General features: G+C 31.8%; 1 long non-coding RNA gene across 1 annotated transcript; it reads left to right on the top strand.

The window, feature by feature from the left end:
* The first annotated feature begins 2,443 nt into the window (after positions 1-2,443).
* LOC134726821 (uncharacterized) lies at positions 2,444-6,351 on the top strand. The gene is made up of 2 exons (XR_010108649.1): positions 2,444-2,568; positions 6,207-6,351. It is a non-coding gene; the product is annotated as an uncharacterized LOC134726821 (long non-coding RNA).
* Positions 6,352-15,219: the final 8,868 nt, after the last annotated feature.

Here is a 15,219-nt window from a genome sequence, read left to right as displayed (position 1 = left end):
CTCCGGAGGGTGAGCAGATCCTGCTCCATATGTGGCAGCCGTCGAGTTGCTTATGAGATAACAAATCCGGTAAATAGTCTAATTCGGTGGGTCACATTTATGAAAGGGAAGGGAACTTACTACAACGATTCCTTCGTATTTGTAAAACGTATTTGATTTTAAGGAAATAAATCTCTATATTACTAAAAACAATTACACCAGGGTCTTCGATAGATATCTCAAACTAGTCAAAATATTTACTTCTTTTTATTATCGTAATACGGACATCACTCTAAAACATAATTTAACATGCAGACATCTTATACGTTCAGGTATTTCACATATAATATTTTATGGTAATATAAGGTACAAAGCACAAAAATGTCGGCATTCTTCTGAAAAGCTAACCAAAGTTTGAATAGATGTATTCAGATATAGGTACCATTCTGTTTTCATGTCATTCAAGATGCCATTTTGGTATTAATATTGAGTCACTCATAGAGTCTTTGCATCGGAAATTAACACATTTATTCTAAAACCAGTTGTTGACATGATACGGCTTCTGTGCTTTTTATATGTTTTATGATGGTGTGATACTAAACATCTTATAGGAGGGGTTGTGCTTGATTTTTATATTATGAAGACGTAATCTTTCAAATGTTCAATTGAGCTGTTGATCTGGCAGTCTTCTGTTAATATTTATGTATCAATTTCATTTTGCCTCGTTTCTTTTGTAACCTATAAATGACATTGGACTCGGACTTTTTTAATTGAGTTTTACAGTGCGTTTTGGTGTTTTAACCTATATTGGCTAGAGGTAAAGGAGAGGATTGATATCTCAGAATCTTTAAAAACTCCGCTGAATATGTTTGCGACTGTCTAAAGTCAGAAGCCTCTGGCCTTTACTATTCTTGTATGTTTCCGTTTTCAATTTAAGTTCATACATATGCTTTAGAGGTACGTGTTACGTCCATTTTCACTGTATTAGTATACATCCAGGTTCGGGATTCCTCCCTGTGTAGAAGAATCTGTGTTTCTGTCATTTGGTCGGATTGTTATCTTTTTGACACATTCCCAATTTTCATTTCTACATTAACAGATAGATTCATAAAATATATAAAAAAGTTAATCTTTCTAGGAAATGAGATGGTCAATACATTTATTGAAGTAACCACTCCGAAATGTTCACCGCTTTAAACATATAGCATCAACCAATCAGTGTCTCTATCCTAAAACATAGAAATCGCCCAGAAAAAGGATGGGGGTATTTTTAACTGCATATGGAATAATAGGGCATATTAGAAATGGACAGCAATTTTGATATGCAAAAGCAGGCAGATAAACCAATTAATAGTTGTTGCAACGGTTCCTTACATGCACAGAGCGTGGTACTTTCCTGACACAAGGCAGATAATGTAAAAGAGGGACGAAAGATACCAAAGGGACAGACAAACTCATAAATATAAAACAAACTGACAACGCCATGGCTAAAAATGAAAAAAGACAAACAATAGTACACATGACACAACATAGAAAACCAAAGAATAAACAACACAAAACCCACCAAAAACTAGGGTCGATATCAGGTGCTCCGAAAGGGTAAGCAGATCCTGCTCCACATGTGGCACCCGTTGTGTTGCTTCTGTGATATCAAATCCGGTAAATAGTCTAATTCGGTGGGTCACATTCATGAAAGGGAAGGGGATTGTAGGTACGACGTAAGGAACATATCCGATATCATTTGTGACGTTCTTTTGATGGACGTGGCTGATTACTTCCACATCTTTCACAGCCACCACACTTTGGAAAAGGCTTACTATCGGTCGGAAGAAGACCAAAGTCAACTAGTTGTTAAGAGGCCAGCTGAAGGACGCCTCCGGGTGCGGGAGATTCCCGCTACATTGACCAATTGGTGGCCATCGGCTGTTGTCTGCTCTATGGTTGGGTTGTTGTCGCTTTGACACATTCCCCATTTCCATTCTCAATTTCATAAATTATTAAAATAAAGTTGAATCGACCACAGGTGTAAATTCCTAAGCATAGAAAAAAATTTAGCACTTTTAACGATACAAAATGTTATGCACAGGAATTACAGATAAGACCGTTTTTATGCAATGTCATGAAAACATAGAAATATTAGCTTATGATTTTCTCGGAAACTATAAGCTTGCAAAAACTCATATTGATGCATATCGTATAGAATGGTATAACAGTTTTGACATATTTAATATTATTTGAGAATTATTTGAAATGTCCTTTAGTGGTATAATTAACAGAAATTGCGAGTTTTATTTTTGACACCAATGTAAAATGTATAATAACAAACTTATCTCTATCTAAGAAAAATATCGGAAAATCTCTTTGTTTTAGCAAGTAAAGTTTCCGAGATGGAGTAAGAGAGGGAAGTTAACATTTATTCATAATCGTCCTAACTTTACTACTGATATAATTATTATATGTCGTAAATAACTAACCATTCACTTCCTTGTAAAGGAAAGAGTTCAATATACGCTGTTGAAATGAAGAATATTACATTTAACATTTTAAGATTGTCTCTTGTATTATTATCATTTGCAGAAAAATCACACGGTAAGAAATTGATTTTTTTTATATGTAATTCATCTGATAAAAATCTTCGGGTAAAGGAGTTATATTCAATACATCAAAATAAATCACTAACATCATGCTCAGACAATATTTTTTTTACTTCTCCGTACACATCAATTGTGTTATTTACTATGCAAATGAGAAATAAAGAGCCTTAAAAATTCAAATACGAGTTGTCATAGAATCCAATCTTCTGTGTAGGGAAAGAGGATTTGACAATTATCTGTAAGAACATTAAAAAATCACAAAAGAGTTACCTTAACTATTGGTTCAATATTGCAGCTTATCATTTCCTGGTTTAAATAGTGAAGACATTTCTTTTCTTGTCAATTTTGAGACAGCATAGATAAAATTATACGGTCTAGTAAACTAAATACCTTTAAAAAAAATATTACAAGACTGGGACATATTGATCTTTTAAATAAACGATTCTATTGAAATCAAGTGTCCATTAATTCAATAATATCTAAATTATCCATTCTATCACAACAGAGGACAGCATTTCAAAATATTAAATGGCTGTTTTGATGTTTCTTAAGAAAACATTTGCGATTCATGAGAATAATTGATTCAAGTTAAAAAAAAAATTAGGTGAGGGGGTGGGTCGATTACAATTCTATGTTTAAAATACTTGACCTAACCATTTAAAATTTTTAATCTCATTTTACATCAGTGGGAATTATAGTGTCACAATATAACTACCCTGTACACACTTAAAACTAGATCTTTTCAATCAAGGATGCTGTCAATTATAAATCCAGGGAAAACGTTTGCGTAAATAATAAAAATAGATATAAGTGAAATAGAAATTAAATTAATAATTTCAAGAAATGTTCTACCCTGCACACACAGAATTGTTGTTTTTTTCACGAAAAGACAACATTTCTTTTTCAAATGTTCAGATGACAAGAGCATCCGTTGTAGTCAAAAACGCAGATGTGAAAAATATGTACTATGTTTTGGAAATAATTATACCCTGCTACGGACTTTTGAAAAAGAATTGATGACATGAAGATCTTTAGATGTTGTATAACATTATTTTGACAAAATATGGTTAAGAAAAACGCGTTTTTTAGATTTCAGATTTCAGTTTGACATGCTTCTATTCCAACTATCGCGATCCATACTGACCATTAAAGTTCAAGTTTTTGCATATATGTTTCTAATAACACAGTTAAATGAATAGTTCCTTTAAAATGTAAACTTGGTTTTAGAAATAACGTTTTATTAATATCGTCACCGGCATAGTTTTAATATTGAATTTTCGACCCAGTCGTAAGTGGAGGGAATTTTCTTTAGTTCTCATTCATTAGATTTCTCACCGAGATCGTCTTATAGAAGTATGTCAATACAAATATCCAATACACGAACTAAAACTAATCTAACGACACAATTAACAACTACATATTACGTAGTCTCAAGCTACAATGTAGAATAATATTTTCTGCAGATCATAGTTCAAACTTCGATCAGCTCAAAACATAATATGTTGAAATTAGAGTCTAAATGACTATTTTTAAGTTAATCAGCTTTAGTCATTAAAACGGTTCTCTGTTATTTCATGTTTCTAATGGATTGAAAGCGTCTTGGTGGAATTATTTTAATTCGCCCTGCTCTCAACGCTGAAATGGGCTACTTTCTAAAGCATTTGCACACGTGAAAATTGCTATTTATAAATAGAAATTAATTGTTTTTAATTTACATTAATTCTCAGTTAATTGTTTAAGATTAACTAAAATTTGGTTTTCATATGAGAATTATATGCGTTTACATAGTATTGAAAAACAATTTTAAATCATTCAAGAAGCTTTTGAATCAAAAAGTATGGTGGTGAAGAGACACTTTCTTTTTGACATTTTAAGACGATTTCGGAACTCAGTTTTGTAATTAGTGCTGTCTCTGTCATATATGACCGCATATACTTGTCTGATTTGTCAAAGTCACATTTTTTTATCCTCCCATTTCGTCGATGATTAGGCCCGAAACGAAACCCGTAGATGAATTTATATAGAAGTCTCGCCAAAAATAAAATTTCCTGTTTGTCATGTTTTTTTTTAAAGATATTTAGTTTATCTCTCATGTACAAACATGACAAAGGTGACCTATGTTAAAGACATCTTGACACAAAATTTGCAAATTTCACTTGTTTTCGTAGGATCTGCGTTCCCTTCCGTAGCACCTAAGATCACCCACGCTTTTTGGTAGGGTGTGTGTTGCTTAGTCTTAAGTTTTTCTTATTTGTATAAAAAAGAAGATGTGGTATGATTGCCAATGAGAAAACTATCCACAAAAGACCAAAATGATACAACCATTAACAACTATAGGTAACCGTACGGCCTTCAACAATGAGCAAAGCTCATATCGCATGATAAGCTTTAAAAGGCCCCGATAAAACAATGCAAAGCAAACTTGTTATTTAAAGCCTTACGCTTTGCCTATAATAGCTGACATCCACATCACCTACACATTGGTGAATAGTTGTCTTTTTGGTAATCTCCTAATTTTTTTTCTAAAATGCATAGTAACACCTGCCATTTGTTGACTTTGATTCTTTACTTTTCTGATTAGATAAATTTGCAAATGTAAGAATATTTAGAAATATGACAGACATATTCTTGAAGGAAAACCTTTAATTGTGATAGAGAAAATAAATGATACAGCAAACTAAAGTTTAATAGATTGGAAATATTATTTGTTCATAACCGGTCAGTGTAAACTTGCAAATTGTATGATTCAGAGTAAACTAAACACTTCTCTAGTCAATAAAAAAAAACACGTAAATTTATATATAGCGGCGCGTATTAACAAACATCTAGGGCTTGTTTGATTTGGCATGCTTGACAAGTGTTGCTGTCATAGAAATATTAGGTTAATATATTTGGTATGCTAGATGTGCATTTCGCTTACACTCGAAGCAAAACAGTTACATGTAGTATGTCATAGTCAAATACGAAGTTTAAAAATAATTTATGAAAAAGACGTTGTCCTAAATAGGGCTCAGACAATATATGCTTTAACATGACATTGTATACTAGGCTTTTAAGACGAACACGGGTCCTTTCAAACGGTCGCGTCGGGTAATAGGCATGTTACAAATACACATCCGAATGGAGGTATAAACTACAACATTCATTGTTAATTGGGATTGAAATCAAGTATTATGTACGGAATGCTTACATTTAGATGTCCATGTAGCAAAGCAAACTTGTAACAGTTATTTGTTTATTGTATTCCTGAATTGAAGTCAGTATATGTAGACATCATTTGTTAAAGATATAATGAAGATTAATTCATTTTTTTTCAACAAAACCAACGTCAATGATTTTTTAATTACTTCTTTCTTTTTTTGGACAGCTTATAAACATAAACAAAATTTACTAAAATTGCATAGATTTTCAGATATTCAGATCATCTTCATAATCAGCATAAGTAACATAAAATTGAAAAATGAAGCATTTAAATTTCTTTACTTCTTTGAACCTAAATATTAACTGTGTCCTACGTTTTAGTCTACCATAATTTTAGGATATAGCTTAATAGGATAACAAATAACCATCTTGCTTTTTTTGTAGTGAAAACAAAGCAAACAATTCAAATATATTATCTTGTTTCATTTAAAGGGTTATACTTTGAACACTTGTTATGTGAAAATCGTCAAACAAAACTCAACTGTTCTGTCGGGAACTCAATAGACGATATTAACATTACAATTCATGGTGTAAAAGATGCAAGGAGTACCACTGATAACGTTCAAAAAGGAAATGTGTTAATTCTGGACTCAATTTCTTACCAATCTTGTATTGGTAACAACTCATGTGTATTAAAGGACGAAATGTTTAATGTTTCGCAATCAGTTTTGGACACAACATGGAAACTATTTGTAACATTTGACTGTGTCCGTAAGTAAAATTTTAAACCTATGCTTGAATATTTCACAGGCGAAAAACAACAACCAAAAAGACTGTGTTTGGTCTAGTGATGACTGTCACTTATGCCTCAACAGCACAGGGAGCTGAATCATTAAAAACAAAAATGTTGAAGAGTAAATCCCATGACAAGTTAACATTCCAACGTAAATAGTTGTAAAGATATACATTAAAAAAAGAAAGAAAATGTTTATCGGTTTATACCTTTTAATTGTGTAATAAAACATATTGTATAATAACATATTGACTTGGCAATCATACCACGTCTTCTTTTTTATATATGTATTAAATCGATCAAGATATCTTAATGATTTAAGTTATCAATGGTAGAAACATATTTGATATGCACGTTCCATCTGATTTATATAATTTGTACGATGTATTACGGTTGCAGTTTCATTCTGAGTTAACCGGACATAGAATATATGTAGTTCTCTAATTGCTACCTCTGTTTGATACAAATAAGTATTGCAATTTTCATTTTTGTTAAATGGTCAATCAGTATTTAGTACTAATATTCTATTAATTCAATCCTTATTCTATCTTATTTTTGACTGATATTTTTACTAATTCAAATGTGACGTCATTTTTGTGTCCTTTTTTACAGTTTCAAATGTGACGTCACTTTGCGTTGAGGCCTTGCCTTATTCGGGTGTGTCTATTTTTTGTTGGATTGTGTTGGATTTTGTCGGTTTATGTAATGTATCCGGTTGTTTTCTGTAATTAGTTAATACTTCTGTTTTATCATATATATCTTTTATATATATACAATGTAGTAATTTTTTAAAATTTACTGTTTGCAAAAGTATAAATTATTCTAAATAATAGGGATTTTCCGGTACCTAACAGAAAACCCTGTCCGTTTTTAGCACAACTTTTTTGAACTTTTGGTCCTTGATGCTGTTCAACTTTGTTCTTGTTTTGGCTTTCAAACTTTTGTATCTGGGCGTCACTAGTAAGTCTTGTGCGTACAAAACGCACTTCTGGCGTATTAAATTTTAAACTTGGTGCCGTTTGTTAGCTACTTTTCGTGTGTTTCTTTGTCAATTGTGTTCTCCTATTTATTTGTAATGTAGTCCTGTAATGTTATGTTGTGATTTTAATGTTACATTTAACATGGCCATAAAAGAGGGAGGCATGCCACATAACCAGATTCAACCCACCATTTTTTCTTTAAAAAATGTCCTGTACCAAGTCAGGAATATGGTCATTGTTATATTATTGTTCGTTTCTATGTGTGTTACATTTAAACGTTGTGTTTCCTTTGTGTCGTTTGTTTCCTCTTATATTTGAGTGTGAATTCACATTATTATAAGACGTATCACGGTACTTTTCTATCCCAAATTCATGTATTGATGTTATATGTGTTATTCTCATCGGATTTTGTCTAATACTTAGTTTGTTTCTGTGTGTGTTACATTTTAATGTTCTGTTGTCATTCTCTTATATTTAATGCGTTACCCTCGGTTTAGGTTGGTGACCCGGATTTGTTTTTGTTTTTTTTCTATGTATTTATGAGTTTTGAACATCGGTATACTACTGTTGTCTTTATTTATAATCTTGAAAAATGCATTTCTTTTCTTTTTCGTACAGGTATAAGTACTCAAAACCACTTTAGGAAGCCTATAATATCATTGTCTCCTTTCAATATGAAGTCCGTCAATTGTACTAACAATGACAGAAGAATAAAAATTCAGTATGTAGAATTAAAGCAGTATTCATCGATTTGCGAAAAACAAAACTTAAATAGATGTTGCACAGAATGTTTGCAAATGAAGGTAAATCCATCCTGCAATGGAAAACAAATATGTGAACAACTTTCTAACGGTTGTGATGACTGCAGTAGATTACCCAAAGTTGTTAATATATCATTTACCTGCAAAGGTAAGTCTATATCATGTTAGTAATTTGTATATTACTTAACATCAATTATCAAGTACATTTTCTTTCGCCATTACAGAAAATATTGGCTTTTCATCAATTGCATACGTTCACTGATGAGTCTTTATGTAGACGAAACGCGCGCCTGGCGTATTAAATTTATAATACTAGTGTACCGGTACCTTTGATCACTATTTGCACAAATTAATTTTGCATAAAAAATGTGTCATGCATGATTTCACATGATATGATACTGGCATCATACTGCTCTAATATTACTACCCAATTTCTTCTGAAATATTTTGTTCGATATTTTTCTTTAAGATTCTTTATAAAAGGAATCTGTGTTTTCCTTCCGTGTATAAGCAGATTTTGTACTTATTTACAATATAAACAAAATGCATATACTTTTTAAGATATTATTACAAACAGATTTTGCTAGTATATAAACAAAACATTTCTAAACAACGTTAAACAATTAAATCGTTTCCGCACTACATTCCAAATTGGATTCTTCAAAACACTCGTGTTTCCAGATTAATGTGCTTTGTTTACGCTGTACTCAAATGTGAAGGAAACCAAACAGTTAAGAGCCAAATACTAGAACCATGCTCTTACAGAACATGAACACTACTATGTAAATATAGCAAATTCTTAAACGGAAGATGATGAAGTAATTACTAGCATATAATTTTGCTATCATAAAACAAGTTCTACCTGAATCGTACAATTTATCACGTTAGATTTATTGTTTTCATCACTTACGCATGTTACTATTAGAATAAAATGTCTTATCAGTTGTAAATTTTACGGACGCCATCACGAGTTGGTTGACCGTTATGGAACAACCGTTTCACAAATGATATCGGATATGTTCCTTACGTCGTAACAACAATCCCCTTCCCTTTCATGAATTTGACCTACCGAATTAGACTATTTATCGGATTTGTAACCACATAAGCAACACGACGGGTGCCGCATGTGGAGCAGGATCTGCTTACCCTTCCGGAACACCTGAGATCACCCCTAGTTTTTGGTGGGATTCGTGTTGTTCATTCTTTAGTTTTCTATGTTGTGTCGTGTGTACTATTGTTTTTTCTGTTTGTCTTTTTCAATTTTTAGCCATGGCGTTTTCAGTGTGTTTTAGATTTATGAGTTTGACTGTCCCTTTGGTATCTTTCGTCCCTCTTTTGTAAATGTATGTGCTTGTTTGATTACATGACCTAATTAATGTACATTTTTTTTTCGATTTTTTTTCATATTTTACGTAATGCGTTAGTTAATTGTATTTTGTCTACGGGGTTCCAGTATTCATTGCTGAAAATATAATACTTAATTTTAGGTTGCATTTCTGTAAATATTGACAATGCAATTTCCAATAGGAATTCCTTTTACGGCTATAACTGTACCACTTTTACTATAACGTTTTGAAAAAAGTCTTATCCTAGAATTGACAGTTCATATGCATTTCAATTTTTTTTCAAAGGTCAAAATATATATATATATATAGGGCTGTGTGGCATATTTTCAACGTTTATATGCCCTGAACTTTTCAGAGTTTAAACTACCACAAATTCTCTTAACTACCCCTACGTCGAGTGAATGGTTAACACAGCTTTCAATGTAAACCATATGCACATGTATATATACTGGTAACATTCCCAAGTTATGTCTTTATGAGATGGAACACAGAGAGCATAACTGGGAACCAGTACGTAAACAGAATTAATTTTCTATGAATATTCTTAATCTCCCAAAAAGAGGCGTGGTTTAAAAAACAGCTATATATACAAAGTGCAACCTTTAAGCAGTTAATTGACATATATATAAGAAGATGTGGTATGAGTGTCAATGTGATAACACTCCATCAAAGTCACAATTTGTTAAAGAAAAACTATAATAAGTGAAAATATGGAGCCTTGACTCATACCGAACAGTACGTTATAAAGGGCCCAAAAATGACTCTTGTAAACCAATTTAAACGTGAAAAACAATAGTCTAATCTATATGAAAAACGAGAAACGAGAAACACTTATGAACCACATAAAAAAACGACAACTACTGAACATCAGATTCTTGACTTAGGACAAAAGAACATACACTGAACGAATGATATTGATCTATGACATAATGTAATACAAAATCGATAAAATAAGGGATGAATAATTAAAGGCAATAGTATGGAAATGTTGAACAAAAAACCTTGCCTCCGAATAGAAAATTGTTCACAGGTAAAAGAAAACAATTTTGGTGTAAGTTAGAGAAAGGAAATAAATAATTTTGTTGTCCATAGTACCGGTCAGTGGCATTACTTAAACAAGTAAAAAAATGTTACTTATATAGGGTATTTTTTGTTTTATTAAATTATCAAATAACTCTATAGAGTTATTTTAAATTTTAATAGAAGCATGGACTAAATGTAGTTTTCATGAGTTTTTACAGCATTTTATATCATAAAATGAAGATTTTATTAGATTTAAGAGGAGTATAGAGATTAAGGGTTACTGAAAAAATAATGACAAAAATATTACTTGAATAAGTTATTTTATACATCTTTGAAAGCATAAGTAATAACACTTATCTAAGGAACATATGTAATTGTTTTGGTTTACAAATTAAAAAAAACTTCAAGTCTAAATTAATTCACAAGTTTCTACCTATTTATATCTGTCTACCTTCAAGATTTTTGAGGAAAATGATATTTTAATAGTCCAAAGAGACCAATCTTTGACCCAAAAGCGTCAATATCAAAGATAAGTGCGCAAGAAAGGCAATTAGTGTTTCAGAAAGATTAGATGTCATATTTCATGGGAAAAATAACCAGATGACTGCGAAAATTGGTTTAAGCTAGTAAAATCTGTATAGTTAGACACCTATAAAAAAATATATTAAAAACATTACTTAAAATATAAGTAATATTTAGAATAGCTGCGTTTTCAACATTACTTAAAAAGGTAATTTCAAATGTTACTTGATTAATTAATGCCCCTGACTGAGTACGAGAAACATATCAAATGAACATTTATAGTCATTCTTAATGCTTATCAAAGCTGATATATATATATATATATATAAATTGAAAATAGAGAAACATTAAAAAACAAAAAAAAACACATTACAATTTTAAGTGCAATTACAATGAAATTGAAAGTACGATTTCAGAGTACTCGAAGTTACTGAAAGTAAGGTAATATCCAAAATCAAATAATTATTAAATACTAAAATTATCACACATCAGAGACTAAAATCAACTAAATTCAATCCAAAAGATTTATTATTTAAACGTAGTGAACAGTCAGAGAAGACATGAGTTGTGCATTGCCAAAAATTAAAGTATCGACAGGCTGTATGAAAGTTAAGAGTTAACCTCTATATAGAAAAAATACCGCGGATGTGTATTATTTGAGAGAGAGAAAAACACAAATTAAGTTATGTTTTAGTTTGCATCGTTGATGACAAAAATCAATATGTGTGCCAATGTTAACAATATTCTACGATTTAATAACAACATTTGTGAGATAACCAGGACTGATAAGTTTATTCAAAGGTTTGGTGAGTTTACACAGATCACACAGTGATGTACGCGCTTTAAGTACAATACTACCGTAAACTTTAGGATGTGGAATACTGTTGTTAATAAGTTTGCTACAAATTCAAATAATCAAATCGTTGTATCTATGAAACAATTTAGTAAAAGTTTTAAGTAATTTGTAGTAACGAAATCCATGACTTTTTTTAAATAATATACCAGTGAAAAATTGATAACGTTCGTTATAATCTATAACATCACTACACACAAGGCATAACGAACGGGATAAAATAAACACTATACGATAGCGCCAACACGGGTGTCATTCGGTTTATCGAAAGAAATGATCGTGAAAGAATATTCAACGGCGGTCAAGTATTTAGAGACGATCGCGAAAGTTCTGGTAACGGATCGTGAAAGACAATTAATGTAAATTCTAGTTCAGAATCTTTGAAAAAATCGCTTTATTTTCAAAACGCGGAACAAATCAGAACAAAAAAATATGTCTGTCAATTGACCATTTTGGTCATGTTGACTTATTCTTAGGTTTTACTTTGCTGTACATTATTGCTATTTACAGTTTATCTCTATCTATAATAATATTATAATAATATTCAGGATAATAACAAAAAACGGCAAAATTTCCTTAAAATAACCATGAAGGGGCAGCAACCTAACAACAGGTTGTCCGATCCATCTGAAAAAGTCAAGGCAGATAGATCTTCACCTGATAAACAAGTTTACACCATGTCAGATTTGCTCTATATGCTTTGGTTTTTGAGATATAAGCCAAAAACTACATTTTACTCCTATGTTCTATTTTTAGCCGTGGCAGCAATCTTGGTTGGTTGACCGGGTCACGCCACACATTTTTAAAACTTGATACCCAAAAGATGATTGTGGCCAAGTTTGGATTAATTGGTCCATAAGTTTCAGAGAGGAAGATTTTAGTAAAAGAAGGGTGACGAAAGATACCAAAGGGACAGTCAAACTCATAAATCTAAAACACACTGACAACGCCATGGCTAAAAATGAAAAAGACAAACAGAAAAACAATAGTACACATGACACAACATAGAAAACTAAAGAAATAAACAACACGAACCACACCAAAAACTAGGGGTGATCTCAGGTGCTCCGGAAGGGTAAGCATATCCTGCTCCACATGTGGCACCCGTCGTGTTGCTTATGTGATTACAAATCCGATAAAAATTCTAATTCGGTAGGTCACATTCATGAAAGGGAAGGGGATTGTAGTTACGATGTAAGGAACATATCAAATATCATTTGTGAAACGGTTGTTCCATAACGGTCAACCAACTCGTGATGGCGTCCGTAAAATTTACGAAGGGATGATTTCAACTTCACCATTTGGAACACTTGGTTTAATAGCTTCCTTGTGAGCAGTAACCCTCTATCAAGAAAATCCTGATAGGAAATGCAAGCACGGGAATATCGTATCAATTGGGAGATATAATACCCCGTATAAAAACTGTATCTGTAGTATCCTTTATCTCCAATTCGTTGGGATAGATGCGTTCCTCATAGTCACCAAATTTTGAATTGTTTAAGTGAAAGAACGTCATCTTTATAGCGGATATTAGAGTTAAAGGATATTTCTAACTTCTTATCTTTCTTCCTATGAAGTTCCTGCATGAAGTCAGCCTCATAATAATAAAGAAACAAGTTGACAAGTAGAGGGGCACAGTTTGTTCCCTTTGGGTGGCCGACAGTCTGTTAAAAAACACGTCCTCCGAACGTAACAAATACGTTTTCAATCAAGAAATCAAGCATCTTGATAAGATAACTAATATTAATTTATGAAAAATGGTTAAAATTTACTATAAAGGGCAATAACTTCTAAAGAAGTCAACTGGCCAAAGGAACATCGCCGTCTTAAAAAGGGAAAATAACAATCGTCTCTTCTGTAGTAATTTTAGCATTGAAATGTCTATATCTAGAAAAGGACAGCTACTGCTGTTTATGTTAGTCAAAGTAAGTTCCTTTGGATAAATGTCGATTGTATATTTTACATCCATGTATTCTGAAAGAGGCTATTACATTTAAGGCATAAATCCTTTGGGAAGTCCTGACTTTTTCAAACACAAATATACACTCTATTAAATATGTATTTCCCATGCATGGTTAACAATTTTAATCTTCAAAGACTTGTATTGAATTAAGAAAGAAAATCAGAAATATATATCAGTTAGTAATTAATGGATTGTTAATATGTCTTTTTAGCATTTCCTAATGGACCCCAATTGCAGACTGAGAGTGATGTAGAAGGTATGCAAGAACATTTTTTTTCTGTTTAGTTTATTTCAAACTATACCATATTACCAATAACATTTTGTACAACTTAGAATAGAAAGGAATGTTGTAAATATTGCTATAGTGTATATTTGGTTACAATTTAAACGTCATCGTATATTAAATCATTATATTACCATATATGTTGTGTTCATGATTTCATGCCACTCGAAAAATACTGTAGATAAACATAAGGAGATAGAAGTATTAATTTCAAATAATATAGTATTACATTATTTTTTTCTTTCAATTTCCTGTTATGTAGGTGTTGCTGTCGGAGTCACAGTGGGACTAGTTGTCATTATTGGCGTCGTTGTAGCATTTAAATGGTTTGTTAGAAGGTAGATATTTTATATACTAATAATGTAAGCGTTACAAATCAGCATGGCATTAGAGAAAAGAAATATATTCAGGTATTGACAACCTCATCCACAAATAAAGCTGACAGTAGTACACAGATGTTAAAATCTCGTAGACTGTTAAGAAAAAAAACCTATCAAAGCCAAATTAGATTAAACTACATGTACTAGTAGGGGAAATGCATTGCACCACAGAAAACGCAAGACCAGGTTGACCTCAGGATGAACTTCTCCTGCTATGTATGTATCAACCGCCATCGGAACCGGAATTCACATTAATTCAAATTCCCCATTTCCATTCTCAATTTTAAATTTTCACAATCGAGAAAAGGACACGTCCTGTTAAGTAACAGTTCAAACGAACTTATTAGAACCTACTGTTTGAACAATGTATAATGGGACGAACTTCCAGTAATGAATCTATCATGGATTTATGTTTTCGTAACGTCCATTGGAAAAATTATTCTAGCATATTTAGTACAGGAACAAATTAAGTAATTTTGACTTAAATTATTTTTTTTCTTCGAAAATCGGACAAACAGAGATGAAGGTAGGAAAGTTAGATTAGGGTTTACACATTTAAGTGTTGGCATTTAAAAGTACAATGTAAAATAGAACAAGACCA

This window comes from Mytilus trossulus, chromosome 7, assembly GCF_036588685.1.
Source record: "Mytilus trossulus isolate FHL-02 chromosome 7, PNRI_Mtr1.1.1.hap1, whole genome shotgun sequence".
Classification (NCBI taxonomy): domain Eukaryota; kingdom Metazoa; phylum Mollusca; class Bivalvia; order Mytilida; family Mytilidae; genus Mytilus; species Mytilus trossulus.
The sequence above is the reverse complement of the archived record's forward strand: the minus strand, read 5'-3'. Positions and strand labels throughout refer to the sequence as shown.